Consider the following 9721-nt stretch of genomic DNA (forward strand, 5'->3'; position numbering starts at 1 on the left):
CGTGTATCGACAGGAAGGTAGCAACGACGACTGGAAGGGCGGCTTCCAGCAGGTTGGTCAGAGGATAGCCCCGGAGAGTGGTCACCGAAGTGACGGGGAACCTCGGGGATGGCGAGATCTACGAGCAGGGATGACAAAAAGACCTCGGAATCGCACCACGCCGAGAGAGAGAGAGCGGAAAGAGGGAAAGAGGAAAGGGAGGTCGCTGAGATCGGTTCGAATGGCTTCGACGAGGGTGAGAGAGGATCTCTCACCCTGGTCATCGCTCTTGTCGTCGGCGGTAAGCTCGGCGAATGAGGTTCCGCGGGAAACGCGCCGGGACGGATCGTTTCTTTTTCGTGGACGTCGGAGTTCTTTCCCGAGGGCGGTTTCGAGCAGCTGGACAAACTGCCTCGTTACTGGGGTGCGCCCGTCGCTTTTCGGGACGTTAGGAATCCGTAATTGACGTCGGTCGGGCGGATACGCCGATGTAGAAACTGCACGATTATCGCCTACTGGCCATTGAAAAGTTTTCGTTTAGCTATTGACATAATTCGATAGGATTTTTCTTTTCTCCTGATTAACAAACATTTCGAATAATCTTCTGATGTAACATTTCACGAACTTTTGCATTTATAATATGCAATAATTTAAATAACAATTAATTAAGTGTATCGAAAAAAAAATCTATTGCGAGATTAATGTAATAAAAATTTAATTTTTGTTAATTTCAACGATATTATATAGTATAAAAAATATGATTGATATTTTATTAAAACTTTTTTGTAAAATAGCAATGCAAAATTCATAAAATCCGTAAGTAATAAAAAAAAAAAACGGCAAATATAATTATAATGACTTTTATGCATAGCCAAACATTTTAATACATTAATTACGTTTATAAAACACACATTATTACATAAAATTATTAACATTATCTTTGAAATTTGTTGATATAATATCAGAGCTTATTCGATGCATACAAGAAAAAATCAGCAAAAAATGGCTCGATGGAATTCAAATCGCTCGAGTTTACGCCCGTCGAGAATACGCTTTCGATCTGTCTTGAAACAAGTCACCACCGAGCGGGGGCTCTTCGCGACTCTATTTACTCAATCGGTTCACTGATGATCGGGAACGAACGACGGAACCATGGAGCAGAAAGAAAAGTATGGAATATTTAGCGTTCAGTGAGCTATAAAAGCAATTATATGGCAGCCATTGTTTGGCGGGAGTGCACCTCCGCGATACGGGGGTGAACGCCCGGGGGATACAGAGCGGCAGCATCAATTCAATGAAAATCAGAAGTACGGAGCAATAAATACGGGCGAGTCAATCTGCCCCCACCTTTCTAGCTCCCATCGTCACGTTACGGAAAATCCCACGAAATCTCGATTCGGTTTAAATGTGAACTCCTTTTGTAGCAGGAAGTCCACCCAAAGAACTTTGTTCTCGTGAAAAGAAATTCAAGAACTCAATATTTCACAATAAATAATTTGTACAGTATAAAGATTTATTTTAATTAAGAAGAATAAGGCATATAATATCAAATAAAAAATACTTTAATGTTTCAATTTTATTATAATTATTTTTTTTAGAAAGCATTTATTTTGAGATTATCCATATACTTATATTATACTCTGCAATAATAATCATTATTATATACACACACATCGTATTGTGCAAAACATTAAAAAAAAATATAAGCCTACTTTCGTTTAAATTGTATAATTATTTATGTAAGAAATACATCTCTTTGATTAAAGAAATAATGTACTATTTATAAATAACAGATGCATGAATCTTTGATATCAAAAAGAATTTACTTTTGGAATTCTGACATATTTCACGCCGAGCAACTCGTTTGTCTTGATAGCAAATCTCGATTTGACGTAGTTCATCGTGGCTTACGGATAATAATTATTTAATGCGTAATTACGAATAACAAATTAGTTCGTCCTGCTCGTTGGGAGGCATTGCGTTTCAAATCTCGGGGAGGGTAAATGAGAAAATGCCATGGTAAGAGCGGAACGAATGAAAAAAGAAAGAGAGAGAAAGAGAGAGGAAGCTAGCAACTCGGAAAGTAACCGGCTGTTGGAGGTGAGGAACAACGCTTCAACATAGAGAAAGGAGAGAAAGAAGACAGAGAGAAAAAAGCAGGAGAGCGGTATGGCAGTTCTAATATAAATGTCTTGGCCGAAAGGCGGAACGGAGACATTCGCTAATTAAAAAACTTGAAAAATTAATACACATTTCTCTCGTACCTCGGGGGTTGTGTTACTCCTCCCTTAATCCCTGGTATCTGATCGGCCATCTGTTCCCAGCCATCTCGAAACTGGTCCCGTCTTTTCGGCTACTATCACTCCCAACTTCAGATATTATTTTAGTGTATTTTAAGAGCATTGCATACTCTCTCTCTCTCTCTCTCTCTCTCTCTCTCTCTCTCTCTCTCTCTCTCTCGTTACTTCAGAATTCAACAGAGTAATTTTTTGCGATAAAAAGATTACGAGATAAGAAGCGTTTTATTTTTTGACATATATATATCAGCAACACAAACTGTTTAAAAATTTTATATAACTTTATATTTAACACGAACCAATATACTAAAAATTCATTTAGTTGCAAGATCTTTAAGTAAAACATAAAAAAATCTTATTAACGTAATAGATATATCACGCACAAAATAAATTTCATGTTCATACGTTCGTGTGTTCGAAATATTATTCTACTGTATAATTATAATCTTTTAAAATCATTTTCAAATATGTATGTTATATATTACGATTTTTTACGGAAAACTTTTAAAAAAAGCTTCTTACTCAGTCGGAGAGTGACCGAAAATTTCTAATTATTAATTGAATTCGAAGTACCCACGGTTATTATCCGCTTCCGCGTTTCATTCCCGAAAGAATGGCTCACTCCTCCCGCAGTTTCCGCAACTCCACGGATGATCCGCGACCGCCGCCATCCTCCGAATTGACGGGAAGGTAACGAGGTGACGAGCGGGGACGGAGAGAGCATGGTCGGGATGAAAGGGAGCCGAAGGAGAGCGGGACGACACCGAGCGTAGCCCACTTCGTTTTGGAGACCAGACAGAAGCACTTAACTGCCCGCCTGACAATGGAGTCTTTCGCATTATAGCGTTCAGTGTCTTGAGGCCTATTCAGCGCGACTCCTGGCCCATTCTTTGCCATTGTCTGTCCCGGGCTGGTTATGGGAGCCACCTCCGATCTTCCACCCCCTCCGTCCGCTATAGCCCGGGAGATGCCGAGTCGGTTGGAACGGAGGTCCGCCGAGGGTACGAGAGATCTTTATGCCGCCATCTAATTAGTCCCGGCATTTAACGGGATATAAATAAGTTAAACACTATTGAATTGTTGATAACGATAGTCCGGAGCTCTGTCGCTCCTTTTGCAAGTTCTCCACTCCCGTCCCGCTTCCCCCTTCTTCTCGTTTTGACGACCGACCAGGCGTCGCTTCGCTTCAACCCTTCCGTCAAATTCTCCTTCCGCCACGGTTCGTTTATCGAGGAATATATTTGTCTTCCCTTTTGTGCCTGAATGAGGTGTTTCGTGAGCGTGAAAGAGACTCGTGATTAGCCGCGACTTACTCGAAGATTTCAACTGATAATATACAACGGCAAGATTGGTGGATAGAAATAATGTGTATATATCAAATCTGTGCTATTATATTTTTTTAAATAATTTATTTTAGATAATAAATATATGCTTTTCAATTATAATGGTAATGAAAAAGCTATTAGCAGCTTAATAAGCTGCATTATTAATATATAATAATTTTAATATTCACAAATTCTATAAAAAATTCATTATCGTAATTTAACATTATTCTCAGAGTAAGATTTACGCTAAATAGAGAGCGTTTGTATTTATAACATTAAAAGTACGACGACAATGGAAAAAAAGAAAGACGAAAGAGGAAAAGCAGAACAAGATGAGGCGGGAAAAGTTTCGGTATTCTGCAAAAGAAGCGCCTGACCAAAGCACAATTCGTAGATGATAAATCGCTTAAACCTTTTCGCCGCGATCGTTCGGCCGGAAATAAAATGAATTTAAGATCCAACCACGAAGAGCCGCAGCTCTGCGGTCGGGTAGAGACGCGGAGGAATGAGAGATTTCCTCTTGCAGTCGGAGAGATTTCTTTAATTCGCAGCACTAGCGCTCAAAAATTTACATATTAATGAATAACGCAATCCTTAATTAGTTGCCGCCTCTTTATATATCATACTTTTATTTCATTATAATTTTAATTCTGCCGTCATCATAACAGCAGATAATAGAGAAATTGCAAATAATTGTGTACTTTTCAATTTATATAGCTACCGCATTTATTTCATTTTTTTATGAAATATTATAGTATTAAATTTTATTTATTTTTAGAAATATATGAGATAAGTAAACAATATAATTTTTTATAACTGAATGAGAAATAAACAAATAAACAAAATTATTACCAAACTTAAATTCGTTATAAATGAGTTATTAGTGCTACAAAAATGCCAAAAAAAAGAAAACGGGAATTATATTATTCTTTATCAAATACAATTATTTTTAAGACTCTATGTATAGTGCAAGACTGCAGACGATATCGCTTTTAATCGAGTATTGAAGAGGCGAAAATAATTTAAACCGTACACCGAGCAACGTTGCAGATTTACAAAGTAGCGCCATAAAAAAAATTGCGTAGAGTGCATTATGAGAATCAACGATACGTATTAATGCGAGTGCAAAACAATCAGTACCCCATTGCGTGACCCCTTGCCCCTTGTCTCCCCGCCCCTATTGTTATGATACTTCGTAATTATGATAACCAGTATGAATGCATTATGAATGCACAGACATACATCTAGTATATATCTAGTATAAATTACATTTCTAGCAGTTAAACTTCACACTCTGTAGAATTAATAATTTGATAATTCAATAATTTGTGGCCATCCCCCCCGAGCAAAACATTGCGTTAACAAATCAGATTATTATCAGACGTTTCTACCTCCCTGGATATGAAGAAGAGAAGAAAAAAGATACGGGTGGCGGCCCGGTATAATCTCGAATGCGAAAACAATTCCAAGTAGTAACCGTTGCCGTGAGAGTCTCGACATATCAGCAGTGGTGTTCGTTGTGCATGTTGCGTTCGTGAGATGTGCGATATCCAATTACCTTCCTGTATACACCGACGGTATGCACGAACAATTTCTTTTTCAACCAACCCGCAATGCCGCCGGCGACACGTTCGTCGCTGCGAACAACAACGATACCAGTCTTGTCAGCACATTACGTGGTAAAATTAACGTTTTGTTTCTGGTATACCGCTTTCGAACGGAAATATTCTCTGCTGGTAGAATAAAGATGCGAAGGCAATATGTTTGCGGTCAGTCTTGGATGAAGCTATTTATATTTCTAATGTAATCTTGAGACACCCTGTAATACTGCTTACGTTTCGTCTCGGCCTGATCTTCATATCTTTTCTGCTATCTGATATACGCATGCTACTATTTCAATGATATAATTCTCTGCTTCTTACGCATTCCAGTATCTTTCAGAAGTTAATTCTAACTGTACTGTGGTCCTTTCATATGCTAATATCTCTTAAGTAACTCTACTTAATCTGTATATGAATGTGAAATATCTCTAAAAAACCGATTGGTCATATGTGTAAAAATATCAAAACAAATATAATCATCTTTAAAAAAGAAAAATTTCCGATATAACACGCTACAGTGTGGTTTAAAAATATAGGAGCTCTATTTCATTCCACTAAAAAAGAAAAGATAGTGTTCTCACGACGCGACGATGTCCTGCAGCAACCCTCTCGTTAACACCGATGTCCGCCGATGTGTAAACGGCTAAGCGACTCGCAGAGGAAACACTTCGAGAGGACCGCCTCACCCAGTCGTCCTTTTCCCTTCTCCTCTCTCTCTCGAGAAAGAAAGATAAAAATAGAGAAAGAGAGAAAGAGCGCGTGCGTGCAGTGCAGTGTACTTGTCTCAGCTCCGAAATGGCGCACCATGCCGGTCGTTCGTTTCCCTTGTATTTCTGATAGGCGCTCGTAAACCGAATTAACAGTACTCCCGCGCCCGTTGCATGCACGCACGCACACATCGGTTCATCGGGCACCCACCTATACAATCCCGTAAGTACGAGCGAGTGTGAGCAATAAGAGGAACCGACAGTGGATAGCGTGGAGGAAGCGGCTTGTGAGGAGCGGCGAGGGACAGGAAGGGGAGAGACCGGGAACGGAAAATGCATATCCACGGGATGAAGAGCCGGGGCCTCTCAGAGCTGGCACGGTACAGCGGCTATCTCCAGCTCTCCTCCCCACAACCACCGCCACCCTCCTCACCCCCTCCGCGCCTTCGTCGCGCGCGAAACCAGCGAAACGTATATCTTCCCTCTGTACACCCTACTCTACACGCTCATCCCCCTCAGTCGCTTACAGCGCTTCCAAATTCACGTAATAAAGCTTGCCGGCTCGGCAGCTCGCGCACACGCTAAGTACATTTACACGGATAGATGAAAATATCAGAAGGATCGACGGAGAAAGCAACCCCAGGGCCGGCGGGGGCGAGGAGAACGAAGAGGAAACGCACGCGCCGGACTACTTAACATTCTTTGCCTCGGACTGACGAGAGAGAAAATATCGTATTATTCCTAAACCATGATATATATAATTATACAATATTTATTTGTAGATATAGTATATTTTTTTCATTCAACGCATTGCGCAAAGAGCCTCTTTTTTTTTATTTTCTGCCATTTATAATTTCGACGCATTTCCGCATCGATACACATTATTTACATGGAACAAGGAAGGCACTGACATGAGAATTATCTATTTGTCATATCTCTTTGTGCGGTTCTATTTTTTACTTTTACTCTCTTTTTCTTTCTGCTTTGTGCCTTTATTCATACTTCAGTAAATTGCGAAGTAAATCGAATTCTTTCCTTTTCGGAACATGTTCCGACTTGTCTTTCTAAAGATGATTTCAACTAGAATATGTAATTTTCTCTTCTTTGGTGGCGGACCGCGCGGGTTCCACGCATCTATATCTATTTACTCGTTTCTCAAAAAAAAAAAAAGAAAGAAAGAAAGAAAAAACAGAGGTGGTGAGATCGGTGGAAGGGTGGATGCGCGGCGGTTCATCCTATACTATGTGAAGTGTATACCGGCACAGAAAGCTGGTACTTTCGCCGACGTGCAGCTGGACGGGAGTATGTACGATGTTCATCGGATACTCGCTGCAGGCTACGTTGGAGCAGATTAACCGGAAGGGATTATTACAAGGGAGAATAGAGGATGTACGCGTTTATTCGGGGCAAGGGATGAGAAGGACCTGCACGTTGCTTCCGCGTTGCCCGCGTCGCTCGGCGAGTGGATACTTTTTAATTTCGCTTCCCTTTTTTTTTTGGACTCGTTGTTACTCCCGCCGAGGCTGTCCTTCAACGATTCGCGTAGCCGCGATGTGGCATTCGATCTTTCCTCGACTCTGAACTCGAAACTTTATACGCGATTACATTTGATTGTCTTTACGCTTGTTGACCACTAAATAGAAAATATAAAGTCACGTATAAAAAGAAAGCTATCTTTGAAAAATAATACTTAAACTAAGAGATGTTCTTCTTCTGCTTGTCTTTGCATATTTATATTTTTTAATGCGCACATAAATAAACTATTTTATTTAATTCTTAGATTAAAATATTTGATAAATTCCTGCAACTTTATTTGCATATCAACAGTAATAATTTTCCGATACGCATATAAATAAAATCTGTATGCAAAAGCATTTATAAAACGAAAATTTACAAATTAAATGTAATTATATTATTTTTTTATATCATCCCATTGTGTCAATTTGCAATATCTTACAGTAGATAATCAGAATTATATCTCTGATAATCAAATCACGCACTCGGAATTAAATGTAGCTTTTACAATCGTTCTCTTATCGAATCAAATTTTATGCTACAATTAGCTAACAATAAAATTAACTAATTCTGGCGAAAAAAGTTGAGGTGGAATTAAATCATATCGTTGTGAAAAAAAAAATTGATTCCACGAATTTTTATTAATATGACTGAATACCTCAAATTATTCATATTGAATTGTTCGGGTATAAGAAAAGCTATCGCAAATATCGCGGCGATTCAATACATATTCGACAAAATATGTGGTTTCATATCTGTTTCAAATGTCAAATTTTAAGTAGTAAACGAGTTGCCGATCTCCATATTCTGTAACTATGGTATTTCTTCAGCCAAAATTTGTTGTCCAAGATTTTATTATAAACGTTGACAAACGAATACAAGCGTTAACGGACAAAATTGGCATATCTCGATGTGAATCGAGCTTTAGTTACACGCACAGACAGCACAGTCAGTACCCATATACTCGCGTTGTACCCATACACGTTTCTATCCCCGACGAGAAAAGCAGGGATTAGCGCATGCACGTGCGAACTCCTCCCCGGCATATTAAACGATTCGACGAGTTTTATTTATTCAGGAAATGAAAATCCTAATAGACTTTTGCTCCGTTGTTATAATTTCTTGCCGTCCAACGTATTGACGTACCTACCTTTCGCAAGTATTGCCGCGTCGCCGCGCCGCCTGATATCAGATACGTGATCGCGCTAGGATACGGAACAAACGGCGTACCGACGGTTAAATATCGAAATAAATGGATTTCCTGTGGCATGTGCAAGAATTGGCCGGCCACGATAGCGACGTGAAAAAAGAAGAACACGATTTTGTACCGATCAATCTTGATACAAGCAAACGCAACTCCTCCTCATCTACTCGCGATACATATATGAATATCGTTGGCCAGTAATAAAAGAGAGCGAATAGCAAATATTTGTATAATCTTGCAATATTATTGATAAACTGTTCCGCTCAGAAAATTCCTTCTTCGACAATTGTTTGTACCGAAGAGAAAAATCCTATTTGATCAGTAGAAAGTTTGTGTCTGTCATAAAATGTTGATGTTTCAATAAATTTATATTCCTGCTTGCAGTCCTTATAAATCATACAAATCTTGTCTGAAATTTATTTGTTTCATATTTTTAAAAACTTTTATAAATTTTGTCTTTATAATCTATTAATCTCGATAATTATTGGTATAAATGCTAATAATTATTAATCAGAAATATGTTATTATTGTAGCATAGAATCTCAACAAAAATTATATAAGTGAATGTAACGTAACTGAATATATATAATCTTTTCAAATAATAATTAAAGGACAAAGAAAGACTCTATTTTCACAACAAGTGACGTTCATCTATCTGAAGTTCGCATATGCGTCGTGCATTAGCGTGTATTGTTTAAAAGGGCCAACGTACGTGCGTGTGCGAGGTCGGTTATCCGGTATAAGAGAGGCGTGGTAAATATTAGGTGCCGTCCTGCAGCGCAGCGTTAAGTGTATAAGGGTGAAACGGACGGATGGGGGGATGCAGAGACGGGGAGGGATACCTTTCGTCCGTAGAACAGCTGAAGGTAGAGACGGAGGCGGCGACCAAATTGAATTTGGGTTCTGGCCTCTGTTTAGATTCCTCGTTGGTTGTTTAGTTTAGAGGAACAAAGAAAACATCTATGTGTTTATTCTAGCCGACGCTTCGCCCCCTCCCCCCACGACTGTACCCCATCGCGGCTCCGTCGCACTCTCCCACTGTCTCTCTCTTTCGTGCGCGCGCGTGCGGATCCTACCCTCTCGTGGACACTCT

The 9721-nt window shown here is 39.4% G+C and overlaps 1 protein-coding gene across 1 annotated transcript in view; it reads right to left on the reverse strand.

Annotated features, from left to right (window-relative positions):
* Nucleotides 1-9721, reverse strand: part of LOC115235694 (forkhead box protein P1-like) — a 288332-nt gene that overhangs the window by 84915 nt on the left and 193696 nt on the right. The gene's annotated exons all lie outside the window — the stretch shown is intronic.

The sequence above is a fragment of the Formica exsecta genome, unplaced genomic scaffold (assembly GCF_003651465.1).
Source record: "Formica exsecta isolate Colony F162 unplaced genomic scaffold, ASM365146v1 scaffold233, whole genome shotgun sequence".
Taxonomy (NCBI): domain Eukaryota; kingdom Metazoa; phylum Arthropoda; class Insecta; order Hymenoptera; family Formicidae; genus Formica; species Formica exsecta.